Below are 19,081 nucleotides of genomic sequence, written 5' to 3'. Positions count from 1 at the left end.
CTGTACAAATTACCTTGCTATGTGTTTCTAAGATTTATTTTACAACTATGAGGATTAGAGGAATTTGTTGTAATGAGAACTGGCATTGTGTCATTACCGTGTAGCTTTTTAGTTAGGTTCTTTGGCTTCCCTGGGTACTTGCATGTTATTCCATTACCTTCATCTGGTCCAGTTCCTCGGTAAGTTAGACCAGTTGGAGGGCACCAAGATACACCCGCATGTAGTAATTAAAATAATCTTTTCAACAATTGCACACCCGCATATTATTTTGGTATTTTTTGTTTGTATGGCATTGGACATGCAGCCAGAGGGAATTCCAGAATTTTTTCTACTTGTTTTTCTATTCTGAGCCCTGCCTTGCCCCTTATGCTCGTCCAGCCTTCTAGACCCCTGTTATAGATTCATCTAAGCCTCTTTTCAGGCCTCTTCTGTAAGTTTGATATCAGTTGAAGTTTAAAGTTTCAGTTTAATAACGTAGTAAGTACAGCTGAACATCCTCTTTCATGTATGAGTTTTCTCCTTCCCTCTGTAGCCATTCAGTCTCTGATTTACCCTGACAAATATAGGATTTGGAATTCATTACTTTTGCAATTTCAGTCCGCTATCAATGATAGAGGTTGTAATCTAGAAAGAGCTGAAGTGGACAGCATTTACTATTGTACAGTGAAAGCAGAGTTTGGAATTTGCCGGTACAGACTTGATCTAAGGATGCTTCTGTAGGCAGTAAGGACTGCAAGAAGTATGTGCTGGCTTAGGACTTGCATATACTTTATTAGATTTCCTATAAACTTCCAGATGAAAAACAAACCTAGCGTTTTTTTTTTTTTACTGTAGACTACCTCCTGATTTTTCAATAGCCAACTTTCAATTTAATTTTTTTTTAGCCTCTAAAATGCTCAAGGTAGCATAAAGACTAATGGTGTAGTCAGAAGGCTGGATTTACTGTATTTCATTCAGATCTTATCATACTGACTCTAACACAGCTGTAGGCCTGAATCAGAATAATGAACCTGAGGATTTAAGAAAGATTTGTTATTAAACTTAGGTTCTGTGTTAAAGTTTTGCTAAAATGGTCTAACTGTAACTTCAGATGTTTTAATGTTTTTATGGATTTAATGGTTGTGAAAAAGCGCTGGCTTGGTATCTGTGGAAACTGAAGCCCATTCTTTATTCATGGATTAATTACAGCAGAGCAGTTGCCAAGTGATCTTCTCCACAGCACCCATGAGCTTCAGCCTTGAACTGAAGAGGACTCATCAAATGGTGAGAAACTAGTGTGGTAGTTGTGACTATTAAGTTATTGAGGGGATGCTCTATTATTTTTTTTCTTCCCAGCATCAATTCTGTTATTTAATAGGTATGGAAGTTAGATTTTTTTTGTAGGGTAACTGCTGGGACTATAACATAATTTCTCCCGCTCCCCCACTATTTCAGCTGTTAATTTCTCAAGCTTTGCTATCTTCTTAGCTGTCCTTAACTTTTTAAAAATAATTGTTAGTGATACACTGAATTCATTAGCTAATTTCTTTATTAGTTGCTTTAGCCTTAGTGCTGTGCATGTGCTTAACTACATTCACATGAGTAGTTTTATCGGTAGTGCTACTTGGAGTGAAGTTCAGATAAGTGGAATTGTTTCAAAGATTGAAGCTTAAACTTTGCTGATACATATGCCTGCATTCAGATGAAATGCTACTGAAATGAATGCAGGACTGAGGGATCTGGAAATGCTTTAGCTAGTACTAATTTGTTTGCTCTTATGCTGTTCAATTTCTTTCTTTTAAGACAGCTTGATTCAAGTTGTTCATTTGCTTCTCTAGTTTCCCAATTTCTGGGAAATTTTGAAATCTGAGCTTCAAAACATTTATAAAATTTTAGTAATTCTCATAATTCTCCTGAGAAGAACAGAACAGTATTTTGTTTAACCATTTTATGAAAAGGTGACAATCTATAGAGGAACTGATACTGTCTCTAACTCACTGTCTTAATCGGGTCTTTAATCTTACTCTAGTGCCCTACCTTCACTAAGTAATGATTCTTATATGTATGGATTTTTTAAGCATGGATCTTAAAAACAGTGAGTTCCCTTTCTTACAGCTATAGATAAAGGATAGAATATTGGTAGCAGGGGGTTGTGTGTGTAAGAATATAGTTGTTGAATGTTGATATTGGCTTCCTGGTCCTTTAGATAGCTGACAGCTGAGAATAGTGGTGCACAGAATTATCCATAATTCAGGAGTGACAATGATCAGGAGTTCACAGGAATGTGGGAGATGCCCCAGGCCTTTTTTGGTATCTCAAGAAGTGGCTCAATTTCTGTTTTCCTTTAGTAACTGTATTGTAGAGTAAGGAGTAAAAGGGACAGAACCCTACTAGCGCCTTATGATTTCCACATTTTCTCGTATCTCTATGGTTGTTACCATAGAGATTGGAATATGGGATATTAACCCTCTCCCAGCTATTTACCAAATTGGGTTTGGAAATGCAAGTATGTTTAAATAGGCAGGTGAGATGGTGAGGCCTTTATACCAATAACTGAACTGCACCCTCTGTTAAGAGTTACTTTAGTACTGTTATCAACTATTGAACTAATTTAACCTTTGCCAGGGTTATTTACCATTTCGTGTATTAAAAATAAGATTTAATACTTAAGCCAGAAAGAAGTAGTAGTTTTCAGGCAGAGTGCATTGAGACATAACCCAGAGGTCATTTATTTTTAATACAGATTCAACAATCTGTTTCGTTTTTCTTTCTCAGCCACTTTTTCTTTAGTTTTCTTTTTGAAGCCTGATTCTTGAATTAACTTTAAGCACTTATTTACATTCTGCTTCATCAAACAATTAATCTTTTACTTAAGTCACAATACTCGCATGAGTGTGGCTTTTGAGAGGAGAGTTTGAATCCACATTAGTCCCTTGTGTCCTGTATTTGACTTTGCCTATCTGATGACCAATAGGCTGGATTCAGACCAGTGCCCAGTTGTGAGTCTGCATGTTAGCAGAGTAAGGAGTTGGGGCTCAGATTTGAATGCATGCTCAATACTACAGACATAGTGAATGGTTACAAGATTACTTAAATTTATTTTCAAATTTAAGCACTTCAGCTGAGCAGAGTTTAGATACTCCTTATGCTTAAAGTTAAATGGTTCAAGTTAAGTGGCTTAAAGGTTTTCCTAAAGCATTTTTGGAACTGATGTAACTCTTTTACTTCAGCAGAAGAGAGGTAGGCCATGTCAAACAGTTTTGAAAAGCCCATTCTCATTTCTCTGCTAAGAAGATAATTTTGTTCCTTTTTTCCATCCCCTTTTTTGTTAAATCACTTTCACTTCTCTGACTCTTCTTATACCCATTGTTTTCTGCTAGCCTTTTCCTCTAAAGTTTAGTTTTCTATTAACTTTTCCACACTGACTATTTGTCTCCCTTATTCTTACTGGAGTTTTGGTGGGGTCATTATACTTTTTCAGTTTCTCTCCTTCTGTCATCAGTTTCTGGAACCCAGCAACAAATAAAACCTTCTGATTTCAACTTTGCCTTTTTGTGAGAAACACACAAGTTAAAAATTAGTGCTAGATCAATAGACAGGGTAAGCAGAGCACTGTGGGTGCCATTCATAAAAAAGGGAATTAGGACTTGCATATTATTAGAAATCATTCCCTAAATTGGGATATCAGGATCTGGATCCATGCAGTAGGATCAGGATTTTATGGTGATCCTTTAAAAATCACAATGCTTATTCTAAAAAAAACCAAAAAAACGCCACCACCAAACCCAAAAAGGAAAACCCAACAAAACCCTACAAAAGAAAAGTCTGGGTGTAGTGAGTGGATTCACTAGACTTAATGTCACTGTTCTTTTATTGAGCTAAGTATCACTGAACTTCTCTTAAGCCTTAGGAGAGACAGCATGGAATTGCAAGAGAAGCAGGCATCTCCATGAAGGGCAGTCAACTACAGTCTTGGTAAGTTAAAAAAAAAATATATAAAATCTTACTTCTGTTAGATTTTCACCTTTATGAAGTGACATATATTTAGGGCCCTGACCGCAGTGGCAAAACAAACCCAGTTCTATGGAAACAGTTTCTGCATTCTCTGGATTAATTTATGCTATCACCACGTAGAAAATCTGTGTTCTGTTATAGCTGAGTTTGTGGTGTAACTCCTGAATGAAAACAATAAGTGACATAAAATTCGTTAGTTATTTTCACAGTGATTATGCTGCAGTGTTTTCACGCCCAGTTTCTGAACAAAACAAGATATATAGGATTGTGTTGTCTCCTAATAACTTTTGAATCCACCACTTAATTTCAACAGCATGTGATACAGAGATGGAGGTCACAAAGTCAAGTTTCTATAATTTGAGTGAAACTTAGCAGCTGGGGATAGAGAAGGGACTCAAATTAGTGCCCCCGAGGTAGAAGAAGCTGCAGCATGGACTCAGAAATTTTCTGTTCTGTTCAACCTGTTGACTTGCCAGTCAGCATACTTGGTTGGTTGGCCAGTCACCACGTGTGTAGCTCAGATCTAGCTACAATGTGAGCTGCATCTTATTCTCCTAGAAGTCAGAAGCTAGTGTTTTCTGCAGGAATTTTGGGGAAATCTGTTTAGAGGGGAATGGGAAACCAGCCAGGGTAGTGTCAGCCTGGGATTACTGCACAAGTGTGTTGGTCGCATGTACAAGCACGCTGATCGGTAACTAGACTTCATTACTTCTGCTAGTCATGAAAAAAACCTTGTTTTTGCCAGGGCCTTCTAGTCTCCCAAACCACTTGTGAATCATTCCATTTTATGGTAGTTTCTATACCTGGATTAGATGCATGTTTTTCTTGTCCACGTCAGAGAAGGGAACTGTTGAGACAGCTTCAGTATTTCATTTCTTTGACTGTTTGGATGTCAGCTCTGAGCTATTCCTTAGGCTGTCAAAATTGTAAAACTGTGGTTTCAGCTTTCCCCAGAAACTGACTGTGATTTAGACTGCAGCCATGCGTCCCTGACCCATCCTTACAACCTACACTCTTGGAGCAGTGCAGGAAACATGCATGGTATTCCAATTCACTTCCTTTGTGAAGAAGGATGTGGAGCTAGGCACAGGGACAGAAGACAATATTAGGATCTGGCTGCATCAAGTTACCACCTTGCATTGCATCTTGGGAAATGCTAAATCTATAGCTGCATGATTACGGGCGACATGATTGTCCTGAAAGGTATGGCCTGTCCATTCTTCTCAGTCAGTGAGAAACGGGCAGATTACCCTTGCCAGAGGTACTGGTTCACTCACTTTGTAGGCTCAGGTAGGCAGCACTAACTTGGCAGATGTCTGATATTTCTAAATTTTCTGCGTGATGTTAGACATGGGTCAAGATATAACAGTTTTTAAACAGAACTTAGCATTGTAGCACTGTTCTTTAGAAACAGTTGAATTTCTCAGAATAACAGAAGCCTAAGAGTCATGCATATGAAACATAAAATTTAAAAGCAGTAACATGAGAAGGAACACTTCCAATTCAATATTGTAAGACAACTGCCTTGAAATTTGTCATAACGTCTGAAATGTGTATTTTAAATTTTTTGTTTGTCCTCCTGCCCAGTAGAAAAACGTCAACCTGGCAGCAAGGAATGAAAAACTGTGATACTTTTCTCCATTTTCTGCCTATTTTCATGTCTGTTTTTTCATGAAATCAAAGCCAGTAAGAGAACAACTGGTCATTAAAAAAAAAAAAAAGACTGCATTCCATTTATATGGAACTTTTAGTTCTTCTGTTAGATTCTCAAATCCTTTCATTTGGTCCAAGCTTTTTTTTTAGAGAAATATCATTGTTTCCCTAATGCTATCTGTATTAAAGGAATGAAGAAATGTCTTCTGCATATTTCTAGGATCTAGTGGTTGCTCTTATAACCTTTATCACCAGTGCTCTTGCACAGTGTCACCAGTTCAATATTATTTCATGGAACCTATGGCTAACCTGTTTTTAAATGGTTTATAATATATAAAAAGATTGTAATTTATAATATTTTCCTTTTAAAGATCAACATAGATCTGTTTTTAATAAGAACAGTAAGGTCAAATCGTGAAGTTAAGTTTTGTGTGAACAGCAAAGTGGTGGTATATTCTTGCTTAACATCATGTTGTGTGCTTCCTGGGTTTTAAATGGTGTTCATTAAGAGCTTACCTTAGCAAATAATTATTTTTTTTTGTTTAAAGAAGATGACACTTTTTAATTTAAAATGAGTAATACTAAACCACTTTTTATCGTATATTTTTGAAGACCTTGGTCTTGCATGCTGCTACATGTGGTCAGATACTTTCATGATCATGAAGACCTCAATAAATTCACAGGCCTATGCTGTGTCCCCAAAATGGGTGTTGTGGGACAGATTTTAAGAAGGCTTAAGCACTAAAAAATTAGTTGCAATATAGACCAAAGAAACTAGGATAATTCAATTTTAGGAAATAATAATTAAAAATTTATATTTCAAATACATATCAGTGAAAGCTCCTGTAAGGTGCTGTCACTACATGTAAAATCCATAAGCAGTTTTAAGCCAGCATTCTTTAAAGAAGGAGCTAAAAATTCCTATAAATAATTTGCAGCTTAAAGACGTATGGAACTCCTTTATTATGTGCTAAATGCTGTAATAAAACAGGCTATCAATAGGTTTTGCTGCATGTTACTAATTTTTTTTTTTTTTTCATCCTGATATTTTTGCAGGTGTGTGGAGGAACAGGTCCTGGTCTCGCTGTTGTTACTCCCACATAGGCGGACTCTGTAATTGATTATGTGTGGGTAGGGCCCTATTGAAATTAAGGAGATTCTGCAGTAGTGCAGGGTTCTTTTTGTGAAAGTTCAGTTGCAAGATCAGGACCCTACTGTGACTCCTTACTGTGAATTCTGTCAGTGTATCATTGATTGTGCTGGAACCTGCCTTTTGGGATAATGTAAGTCCTGCTTTTCCCCCACATGTACTTTAGACATGAAATAATCATAAAACATTTCTAATTAGAAAATTAATATAATTTACATGCATTCTTTTAATTATGTTTTTTTGGCAGTACCAAATAATATATTCCTCAAAACTTCTTAATGGCACTGAGGCTTTGTGGATAGTTGCTCACATGATGAGAAAATTCAGCTGTAAGTACATTGAAATGATTGATTTTTTTCAATAGTTAGTCTTTACTGATGTTGACAAACTAATAATGATAAAACCGTGACTCAAGAGGTTTGACTTACGTCAGCTGACTTCAGTTCTTTTTAGAAAATATATACAATATATCCATTAAGGATTTCGTTATTCTTGGGCAATTCACCATGTGAACCTGGAGCCCTTCCGTACTGCTATTAGGTAGGGAGTTTTAATTTGTTTGTTTTCTTTATTTTCAGAATAGTGTGTCTCTGAATTGCTCTGTATTTTCACCCACAAACTTTCTGAAATTTATAGATCTATAAAAACTGTTTATGCCACCAATATTTGTGTAGATATTGCAAACTGATTTCCTAACATAATTGTCTTGCTGAGTTGAACGTTGGAATGTTAATAAATATACACTTAATTCTTGTGTCAATGTAACTTGGTTAAATTAAACTAAACTGAGCTGGCATTATGAGTGGATTTGATCATGCATGCTGATTAGCTACAGTCTTAGGCAGGAACTACATAGGTTATTTTACCTAAGTACTTTGTGCTTAATCAATTGTAATTACCCATATCGTATGTCAGTGGATTCACCCAAAATAACTATAAATATCTACGCTTGGATTAAGGAGGAAGTTCTTTTCCTGTAGCTATGGGTACAGTCATTGCTGTGACTCCTGTTTTTATATACAAATGAGCAAAAACTACCTGTAGGTGTTTTCCCTGTAAAACAAAAAGGGTATTATAAACTCCATGCCCTTTTTTATGGTGCCGGGTTTCCTTTCTGCTATTCAAATACCAGCATGTTTTCAATGGGGTCTTAGTATCTGAAAAATGGAAGAACTGTAAATGTTACTGAATTTGTGAAGAATTATTAAGGGTCTGTAAAGGTCTAGAGGAGCTGGATGTAAGGACAATTAGAGATTCTTTCCCGTGGAGCAAGGACATAGATGATAATTGGTGAGTAAAGGTTAAGGAGGAAAGGATTTTTTTTTTTGCTTGGCACACAGGCAGCATGAAATGACAGTAATCTGAAGAAAGAGCAAGACTAAAGAAGAAATCATAAACTGAGATCAAAAGCAGACTAGAGACTCCAATTAAGAAAAAACAAAAAAAACAAAACAAACAAAACCAAGAGCCAGAAAATGGATGACAAAAATATGCCTGAAAGGAGAACTAAATGCATAGCTACTGGTATTTCTCATTGCACTGCATATATGATAGATTTAAGTTTAAAACTTTCAGTAAGTGTTTTTCTCTAAGGTTTTTTTTCTGTTGGAGGAAAGTATATGGGCTTTGAAGAAGATTCAGTGGCTATTTGTGAATTACCTGTGTAAATTGGGAATTGGGACAGTTACAACTGAGAACAAAGGGCAGTGGGTTACGTATGCTAAACCACAATTAGTGCTAAGCAGAAGCCATAATTTCTTTTTCAAACACAGAACTTAATGATTTTGAAATGTATCATCTTCAACAGAGTTCAAAACACAATTTAATTATGTTCCTTACAGGATGGGAATTTGCAAAGTTTTAGTTTAAAAACTTAATGATTCTTTTCAGGTTTTGCCATATAAAGTGAAATTAAATCAATCTTTGAGCACACTGGATGTTCCACTTTGCATAAAAAAATCTTGGTCGGCATATTTTGTTTTTAAAATGTTTAGATTCAATGGCTTACTGTTTTCACCTTTTAATCCTATTGGCCATATTTATTCTTATTTGCACTAAGTTGGGTAAAAGAAAGAAAAGGAGAGGGAGACCGGGTGATTGAAAAAAAATCCTCAACTTTTATCAATCCACTACTTTTGTGCCTCAGAATAGATCTAGTTTCAGAGGAGAAGAGGGAGGGAAGTGAGTGGAGTATGAGGAATCCCCTGGATGTTTCGTATGCACCCACTTTCTTCACTCGTCGCCACCGAGAGTCAGATCATGTAGGCGTGACTGCTTCTCCTTCCTGCGATGGCAACTTCCCAGTACTTTTGAGGGAGATAAGGTTGGGCATAGCTCTGTTCTGCCTGTGGTAGTGCTGCTACAAATACTGTTTGGAAGAAAAGGAACTCTGAATTGTCTCCTGCTGTAACGAGCTCTCCAGTACCCACGCTGCTAACCCCCATTGTTGAGTACCTGATCTGATTGTTTCTTTGGTTTAACCCATGCCGTGGTGCCATAAATGATTGGAACTAGGAGAACAGCGAGAAAGCAGGTATCAAGAGGAGTTGATGTTGTGGAATGTAGGGAGTAGGCATTTGCTACACAGCTACACATTGTTTGGGCTTGGGAATACTTCAAGAGCTGGAATACCAAACTACAGCAACAGAGAGTAAGTTTTCTTTAGCGGCAAACTGAGGTGATAGCGCTGGTTCTGTGCACTAAAGAAGGAAGAGCAAAGGAATGCGCCTGAACATTGAGCATGTTAGTTGTTGTAAGTTTAAGTTGTGAGATCTTTTTCTCTGCTGCTGTTTGTGCTTGGCTTGTATCATGACTGTCCTGTCTTCAAGCTGGATGTAGCATGTTTTTGTTTATGTTGAATGAAGCACCCATCATATTATAATGTCATGAACATTGTTTTTCTTCAACCCTTGAAAGTCAAAACATGGTAGTGTAGATAGATGTAGTGAGTCATAAATGTGACATGAAAGAATGTTCTCGTTTCACAGTATCTATAGGAAAAACAATGGTTTATGTGTTTCATGTATCTCCTCCCATCTTCTCTTCCACTCCTAAGCAGATCTAATGCATGAAAATTTTCTTGAATAGTGCCCTCAGTTGCTTATTTCCAGTTACAACTATTGGTCTTTTGTTAGTAGTTTTTTTCATATTTAGGTTGAGACCCTCACAAAACCTCTCTGCATCCTCTATGAATGAAACCATCATGATGTTGTTTGTTTTAAGTTGTCAAATTTAGGCTAAATCTGAGTTTTGGGAATCTTTTTCCAACCCGTTAAGGATGGTCTTTCTTTTGTCAGTTGATTATGTTTTAATCCAGGTTTGCCATGGATCATTTCTTTATTAGAGAATCTTCTTCTTTTGCCTTGAGAAATGCAGTCTTGCCATGCTCATTATCTAGTCAGAGTGCTACTCTACTGTAAATATCAGTTTCCACACTTACTCCTTTGGTATTTTCAATTTCCTCCTTCAGTTTAAAGCAATAAAGATAAGCTATCTGTCTATTTTCAAGGCCCATCAAGACTACTTCTACCTGATACCTCTCCTTCAGTATCAAAAGGTTGACTCTGGTTTTGATCAACATATGATGCTAGCTTCCATCATTCGGTCATTAAATTTTCAGACCGCACTGGATATTTTCTCCTCAGCTGCCTCTCATGTATTGGTTGACTTCTTCATAAACAGAACTGTTCACTATCTTCCTTTTAATATCTTCTTAAAAGTTTTATGTACTGTGAAGCTTAAAACAATCCAACTAGACAACAGTTATACTGCAGGTATATTAATGCCAACGCTTACCACAGCAGTACTGTGTCATTGCATTTGTACTCTGCCGGAATTTCTCTGTTGTCTCTTCATGTAGAATTCAAGCACATCTACTTTTTGTTGTGTGTTTACTCATGGCCCAGCATAATGAGAAATGGTCCAGAGTGAGGGCTTCCAAGGTTTATGGTAATACAAATAAATAATAATGAATACCCACTGGATACTGCAGTGTAGCTGTTGGATTCTGCTGTGCCTAATGTCACATCATATTTAATGCAGAAAGAAGGTGCTCCAACTAGAGGCCTCACAAAAGGGAGCGAAGAAATGAGTTGCAGCCAGCAGATAAAATGCTAGCCCCAGAGGCCTTCTCAACTGTCAAAGCCAAGTCAATAGCTACTGGCATTGTGTCCTGAAAGCACCCTTCTCTTCTCCTCTCCACAGCAGTAAGAACAGACTCTCATAGAAGGAAGTAAATGCAAATATTACAAAGTTCTGCAGTGTGCACAAAAGGTTAAAGGACTTTTTATACCATAGTGTCCTTCTGCTCCTTAGTGCATTCCCTTCCTGACACAGCATCTCTTGGTACAGAAATCTTGAATAACCACAAGCAGTTGTTCCAGCCGTACTGTTCGTCAGTCTTTTTTCAAGTGCCATCTGATCTCTGTTGAGAAGGAACCTGCGCTAGCTTTGATTTGGTATCTTGGTACATTGCTATCTTGTGCTCCGTTTCCATTGTGCCTTGAAGGTAATGATTCTTCAGAAGAGCGGTAAGCATGAATTCCATCAGGAATTCCCCAGGTATGTCACCCTCTCTCTGGAAGTGGGTCTGCATATATACCATTTCTGTCTTTCAAAGGGGCACTGAAATGTCAAATGTATAGATTATACAGAGATGATAGAATATTTAGTGCCCAGCTGATACAGAGATGGTAGGTCAGACTATGCAGACAAATGGCACTGTATATACCAAAGAAAATACAGTCAAATAAGTTAATTTTAGAAGAATAAGCCACAAAACATAATTACAAATGGTTCTATATCTGGATAGGAGAATTCTAGTAAGAGCTTTTGACTAGCTGATGGGATGGAGAAAGGGACTGTGGAATACTGTGGGAGTCTGGAGGGGCTATACAACCCAAAAGCTTGATCATAACAAGGGTTCTTGGTTTTCTATATATAGACTGGATATACTTAACATTAGGCCACATTAGGCCATCATGCACAGGCTGTATTTTTAGGTATCATCAATAACTACTTTTTGAGCAAACCAGCTAGAGAATCCAGAAGAGGCGGGGACAGCCCCTGATTTAGTCTAGATTAGCATGCAAGAAGTGACTATAGAAGAGCCATTCAGTAGTGATATATCATACTCAAGTTTCTCATTCTTGTAGGAGACAAAAAGATTTAAAAAGTCCAGTACTGTTTAAAAAAGAATTGCATACAAACGAAGATACAGTTTAAATAAATATTAAAAGAGACACAGGGACTCGGCTTTGTGATTCTAACCCAACTGAATGAGAATTGTCCAACACAACTGAACAGTAAAGGAAGTTACTAGAAATAAATAGAGGTTTTTCAAAAAGTGAAATCCAAACAAGCCAAGCAGAAAAGAGCACAGTTCTGGCAAGTAAAATGTAGACCTATTATAAGGCAGAACAAAAAGATTTTGAAATGCAGCAGGATAAAATCCTAAAAGCCAACCCCCTTTTTTTTAAAAAAAAAGTGTAAATTTTGCAACTAGGGAGGTGAGTTCAGTAGATAATTGTGGATAAAGAGAATGTTTAAAGACAAAGCCATTGTAGAAAGAAACAGATGAACTCTTCGCATTGGCAAGGTTTATGACAGGGAGATTAGGGGCATCCCCACATAAAAATCGTTCTTTATAGGGGATATTTCAGGTTTGAAATATCAATAATAGATTTTTTACCAATTTGATTGAATAAACATTAACAGATTGCCAGATAGTACCTTGTTTGTTCAGTAGTCCTAGAGAAATCCAGAAATGAAATTGGTGAGCCATGAACTGTGCTGTAATAATCTGTCACTTAAATTAGCCTTGATAACAGAGGAATGGCAAGTAACAAATGTGGCGCTAGTTTTAAAAAGGGCTCTAGGGATGATTGTGGACTAATGGACTCATAAGTCTGACTACCATGTCAGACAAAATGCCAGTGAATGTGATAAAGAATATAATTAACATGAACATGGATAGGTGTAATAGGCAACCATCATCTTGGCTTTTGCACAAGGTAATCTTGTCTTGAAGCTTTGCTAGTTATTTGAAGGAGTGAACAGATACACAGGGAAGGGTGACCCAAAAGTTTTAAAACAGCTCCATAACCAAAGGCTGTTAAGAAAATGAAGTATTGAGTTGCTTAAAATTCTTTGCAGATTAGTAAAGGGTTACAGGATAAGGAACATTTTAGCAACTTATGAGCCGTTTTAATAATGCCACCTCACAAAATTTTGTACTGGCACCTTTGCTGGTCCACCTGTTCCTAAATGGTCTGAAAAAGTGCAGTGATAAAGACTGCAGATGATAAAAGGAAAATATTCAGTTGGAGTCAGACCTAATGTTGACCCTGAAGAGCTGCAGAAGGATCTCACAGCAGGGCCTGTGGTGATCCAGGAGCCGTGGCTGTCGCAGAGGCCAGATATCGTTGACCCCGCTGTTCAGCCTTATCTATCAGCAGAGAGAGGCAGCGGCTGTTGGATTACAGCAGCCGTCGCCCTGTAAGCTGTGAGCTGAGCATGCTGTGACCAGTCCTGCCGCTCAGGAGGGCAGGGACTTGTAGCGGTTCTCTCTAGCCACAGCAGGGGCTGAAAGTTGAAGAGAAGGTCCTTCCTCCCTATTTCTCACAGTTTCACAGCCCTGATGAGCGTAAAGCAGAGGTTTTGATCCTGGAGTTCCTGCCTGTCACGGGGATGGAATACTCCTGTTAAAGAGATAGGTAGTATCTTGCTGCTGTGAGAAGCCAGGGCTCTCAAGCTGTTTTACTGGTGTTTGCATGGATTTTTAGCAGCTCCTGCTAATTTCCTAAAATCATTCTGGATGGAGTTGGTGCTAGTAAAAAGTGGCAAAATGGTATTCGGAACAGAGAAGTGGCACTGGCATGCTGGTCAGTTTTGAGCACTGAAGACAATTGTGTATGATATAGTGAAGGATGACTAAGAGGTATGGCATAGCTCTTCTGCAGGGACAGTAAATGGATCAGGATTCCTCAGTTTGGAAGAATGTTGACTGAGCAGTCGGTAGTGTGTGAAAGGTCTCTAAAGCCATGAGTACACGGAAGCATTTAATAGGGGACTGTAACTCCCCGTTTCTCACAATGGAAGAACAAGGGGCATTTGGTCACTGCTTTGTTTAATTTAGGTGATCTTTAAGATGGCAAAAGACTGCTTAGCACCAGTTTTATCTGCCATAGTTTTGTGGATACATCTTTTCAAGTGCACTAAACCCAGCTGTTTACTAGTCTTGAAAACTCCACTTGTCCCAGACCAGCTGTGGCCAAAATCCAACCTGTACAGAGTTACAGCTTCTCTGTAAATAAAAGTTTGTAGTCCTCATTGATTGGTGAAAAATTGTCAAACATGAATCAAATGTAAATTGGTCCCATTTTCCTAAATCTGCAGATAAAAAAAAATTATCCTCTGCTTGTTTTTTCCTTTATCTGGCAGCAGCAATATTATGGATGGGCAGATCAGTTTTACTTCTGTTGTTTACAAACCTGTGGGCAATGGAGAATGCCAGTTTGCTGCTACTTCAGAAAGCTAACAGCAGTGGCAGGCCCCAAAGTGAATCCCAGGGGAAATCAGGTAAAGAACCAGAAATGTTTCACACAGCAACCAGAAGGTCTGGCGGGAGGGATGGAGTAGGAGACATCATTGTACCTTTGAAACAGCTGGAATGGTTTCCAAACTGTGGTCCACAAACCCCTGGTGGACTACAAGGCTATGGTAAGTTGAACAGCTGTTTGGCAAACCATAGTTAACAGTGTTTTAAACAGTGGTTGCAATTAAAGGTTTGATCAAATGGGGGTGTGGTGGTTTTTGAAAAATGTTAAGGGCTGATAACAATCTGTTGTTCCACAAATACGGGAACCACTGTTCTGCAGCGTATGAAAAGGTAGAGAGCACTCCCCACTTTCTCAGCTTTAGAGAGGCTGCGTGCATCTCCACCAGAAGCAACATCGAGAGGTTGCCAGAAAGGAGCCACAAAGAGCAATTTGGTAGCATTAACCCTTCTGTCCCCACCCTGCCCTCCCCAGTAAGAGAATCATGGGGTTCTTAATCATTGTGTTGTTGTTGAGTATCAGTAACAGTCTTTGCTACCCCTACTCTTCATATATACTCATGACTAGTACATTTAGTTTTCTGAGAAGTGACTATAATTTTTCAAGTCTTGGGTCCCCATCAGACAAAGATTAAAGTTGTCAGCTCCACTAGATTGAAACATATATCCATCTTTGAATTAATACCTGGTTTCTTATTGCCAGAAAAACAGATTTTAAAATTTTCTGTTCTGTCATTATTAACAGACACAAGCTTTCCTTACAAGTGTTAGCATGTCTTACTACAATGTCTGTTTATTAATTTTAATAAAATCCCAATTCTATTTGACCAACTTATTTTAATTTCTGTCAACTCCCTGAATGGTAATTTTACATTGTGAAAATCTTCCTTGTCCTCATATCAGGTCTCTTAGTACGTTTTTTATTTCCCTTCTGAAAATTTTCCAGAATCATAAAGTATTTGTATTACAGTGCTTTCAGTTGCCCTTGACATCGGTTACTTCCCATTGTCTGTAGTATCATACAAGCACATCCGTAGGTAATTTGTAGAGATGTTGTCTTTTCCAACATACTGCACATCTTTATGTTAGGAATTATGGTGGTGTCAAATTTGAGAAATGCCAAATTATAAGCCTTATATAAAATGTATAAATATGTTTATCTGGAAGAAATCGGTTTTCTAATCTAAAACTACTGTAGTGCATTTTATGAAATTTAAACAAAATACTGGAAGCAAACATTACTGACAATAGTGTTTTAAAAGGAACTAAAGAAAACTGGCAGGTGAGCATGCTTTGCGTAACCTTTTTTGTTCCGTATTTCTTACTGGTGTGTTTTGATACATATATGGAAAGTGAGGGGTTTGTGCATGTTTTTATACTATCTTCCTAAATACCTGTTGCTGACTTACATGAATCTGAATCTGTCTTTTTCTCAGGCTTAAGCTGCTAGCTGAATATGAGATTGAGGGGAATCTTTGCCTTGTAACAGAAAGGAACATGTAAAAGAGCGCACTTCTGCTGTAGTGTGGAGAAAAGTTATTTCCTGGTATCATCTGTGAGTGACAGGAGAGAGGGATTCATGAGTCTAGGCAAGGCATATAGGTACGGAAGTAGTGATGGGGTGTATGGGTAGGACTGGGGATGAGTGTGTGTGAACAAAGAATTTGGAAATAGGGATCAGAACAGGATTTCTGTAAGAGTTGGAGAGATCGCAGCTGGATAAATATACTGGGGTCAGTTGGAAGTCACTTTACCACAGAACATGGCTAGAGCACTGTATCTGAATCTAGCTCACTCCAAACTTGCCCTAGCTACGCCCTTCCTGCATCTTCTGGAACCCTGGCTTCTTCTCCAGTTCCTGCACACTTAAATGGAGAACCTACTTTCCTGCTTACTCCAGGAACAGTTACACGCAAAGGTACGAATGGTACCACAAATCCCTCCCACCTAAAGCTTCTCTTCTGTCCCATTATACTTTCTTCTGCCTCCTGCCTATGGGGTTCTGCACTGCGGGTGCAGACAGACAAATGAGTTATAGAATAGAATCATAGAATCATGTAGGTTGGAAAAGACCTTTAAGAACACTGAGTTGAGCCGTGAACCTAGCACTGCCGAGTCCACCACTGAACCATGTTCCTAAGCACCACACCTACATGTCTTTTAAATACCTCTAGGGATGGTGACTTCATGACCTCTCTGGGCAGCCTGTTCCAGTGCTTGACAACCCTTTCGGTGAAGAAATTTTTCCTAATATCCAGTTTAAACCTCCCCTGGCACAACTTGAGGCCATTTCCTCCTGTCCTGTCGCCAGTAACTTGAGAGAAGAGACCGACCCCCACCTCGCTACAACCTCCTTTCAGGTAGTTGTAGAGAGCGTTAAGGTCTCCCCTCAGCCTTCTTGTCACCCGACTAAACACCCCAAGTTCCCTCAGCTGCTCCACATAAAGCTTGTTCTCCAGACCCTTCACCAGCTTTGTTGCCCTTCTCTGGACATGCTCCAGCACCTCAATGTCCTTCTTATACTGAGGGGACCAAAACTGAACACAGTATTTGAGGTGCGGCCTCACCAGTGCCCAGTACAGGGAGACACAGATGAGATGCTGTGGAAGTGCCGCGTGCAAAACAATAATGCCTCTCCTTTCCAACATACAGTTTGCATTTTCTCCAAGTGGGACATGTCCCATCATTTGAAATCTGCTGATCATAGATGAATTCTTTCCTTCTTTTTCCCCCTCTTCATGTAGTACTCATTAGAATGTGGTAATTTTTTCCCACATAATGGATTATGCTTTTTTAGATAATGTTTGTCTTACTACAGAGCAGAAAATAATCTCAGCTTTCTAAAGCCTGGTCCCTTTCATTTGCTTTTCCCTGTGATCTATGACTTTCCTAAAAATATATAAATAAATCCAGCGGATGATTGCACCTACTGGTGCAATAAGTGGAAGCTTACTGACAGGATGGTCGCTTTTCTTAATTATTATTTTGCACTTCCCTTAAAAGTTGTTCATGAAGACTAAAGAGTCTGCAGAAAGACTGAAAGCCGATGTCTCAGGGCATCCCCCTAAATGCAAGTTGTTACTTTTTTAAATGCGGGGTTGTGGGGTTTTTTTTTGGCACAGATCTTTTCATAAGTCTTTAGCTTGTATTTAGCAGTTTTCCTTCTTAATATATGATTGCATACTTATGTCTGTGACTAAACTTAGCTAGCCAGACACATGATTTCTGTAAAAGTTTCAGATTCAGTAATTAAGTAATAAGCCTTTCAGCACCTGACAATACAAATAGGTTAGGTAGCAAAATCACCATAACAATAATAAAATAAAGTATACTATTTTTTTGTTAAAAGGTACATTTTAATGGAAAACTATTTTGGTCTTTTTTTCTTGGGCAGATTTTTAGACTATAGAGTTTACTCTTTTAGATAGTCAATATTGGTCCTTAAAAATTGGCTCTATTCTTGTTGCTTGTCGTATGCCATTTTATCTTCAAATATTGCAGGAGTTCATGATTACTGAGGGGCAACACCTTGAAGTTTTGGCACTATCCTCTACAAAGTAACTTGTACTGAGCTGACTTTCTGTTTACCAGGTCAGTGAAACATCAAATGTTGATACTATGTGTGAAACAACATTTGATATAATGGCTATTAAGTTACTTGAGAAACATCTTGTAAAGATGGATTTTGTGTTTAGAAGAGCTGGCATCTAAAAATGTATGTCATGTATATAGGTAATGTTGTTTATGAATTGCTACAGGAGAAAAAAAATATTTACATTTGTGTACAATATGCTAGTCTTAACTCTAGCTATTTTTATCTCCTTCAAAATATCATAAGCTGGTTATAAAGTATTTAAAGACATTAATAATTTAATTTGTTGAAGCATTGAGTGCATCCTTTAAAATGGCTACTAAAGGAGAGAAGTGGACGTACGCTTCTCATAGCAGCATAAAAATAAGGTATCAGAGATGATAATATATTTCCAAATCAGTAAAAATCGTTGTTATGTTTTGCTGCATGAGCAGAGCTCTTTACAGAGTGGTGATTTCATTCTAAGATTACAGTTATCTTAGTAGATTTTCATTGCTAAACTTTATTCTGGTGATTTTATATCTTTGTGGGAAACGAGAGAACAGAAACACTTAAATATTAAGTCATTGATCTTCAGCCATGCTAAAAGCTTTCAGGACTTGTATTTCACCCTGTGATTGGATCCATAGTCCTTTTTTCAGAAACTCTGCAGGTGAGTAGGAAAAAGCAAATGTGAAAGGAAGAAACTGAAATGGAGAGGAGGAAATTTATTTCCTTTAGAGAAGGAAGGAAAAGTTGAAAAACAATGTAATGAGCATAGGAGAAATAATAGGGTGAAAAGGGAGGAGTCAGGTAAGTATTTACGCTAATATTTTGTATCTAGTGCTCAGACATGTTACACTTCATGCTTGCATGGAAAACAGATTGAGGCTTCAGCTTTCTGTGTTGTGCTGTGCTTTACTCTCTCTGCATTTTTGCTTTAGCGTGGTTTCTTCTAAGGCAGGCTTTAAACTGACTTTCAGAGCCAACCTGAATCACAAAATGCATTATTCTACTAGAAAATGATGGCTGCCCCGATGTTCTGTCTTCCTAAGTTAGCTCTTGAAAAAACCCACTATTAGACAGCAAAAAATCAAAGCCAGTTTTTTATATATATTTCTCGTGTTAATTCTAGTCAGTAGCATTTGGGGCAGGGCAC

The 19,081-nt window shown here is 38.0% G+C and overlaps 2 long non-coding RNA genes across 4 annotated transcripts in view; one reads left to right on the top strand and one right to left on the bottom strand.

Annotated features, from left to right (window-relative positions):
- The window catches only part of LOC142054169 (uncharacterized), an 88,398-nt gene that overhangs the window by 3,669 nt on the left and 65,648 nt on the right, over positions 1-19,081 (top strand). For both annotated transcript variants that reach the window (XR_012659448.1, XR_012659446.1), the window contains exons 3-6: positions 1,189-1,263; positions 3,884-3,954; positions 6,703-6,929; positions 7,044-7,125. This is a non-coding gene — a long non-coding RNA (uncharacterized LOC142054169). The remainder of the gene's footprint in view (positions 1-1,188; positions 1,264-3,883; positions 3,955-6,702; positions 6,930-7,043; positions 7,126-19,081) is intronic.
- The window catches only part of LOC142054176 (uncharacterized), a 48,907-nt gene that overhangs the window by 1,148 nt on the left and 28,678 nt on the right, over positions 1-19,081 (bottom strand). The window lies entirely within an intron of this gene.

The sequence above is a fragment of the Phalacrocorax aristotelis genome, chromosome 1, assembly GCF_949628215.1.
Source record: "Phalacrocorax aristotelis chromosome 1, bGulAri2.1, whole genome shotgun sequence".
Lineage (NCBI taxonomy): Eukaryota > Metazoa > Chordata > Aves > Suliformes > Phalacrocoracidae > Phalacrocorax > Phalacrocorax aristotelis.
This window is presented reverse-complemented; position numbering and strand designations above follow the sequence as displayed.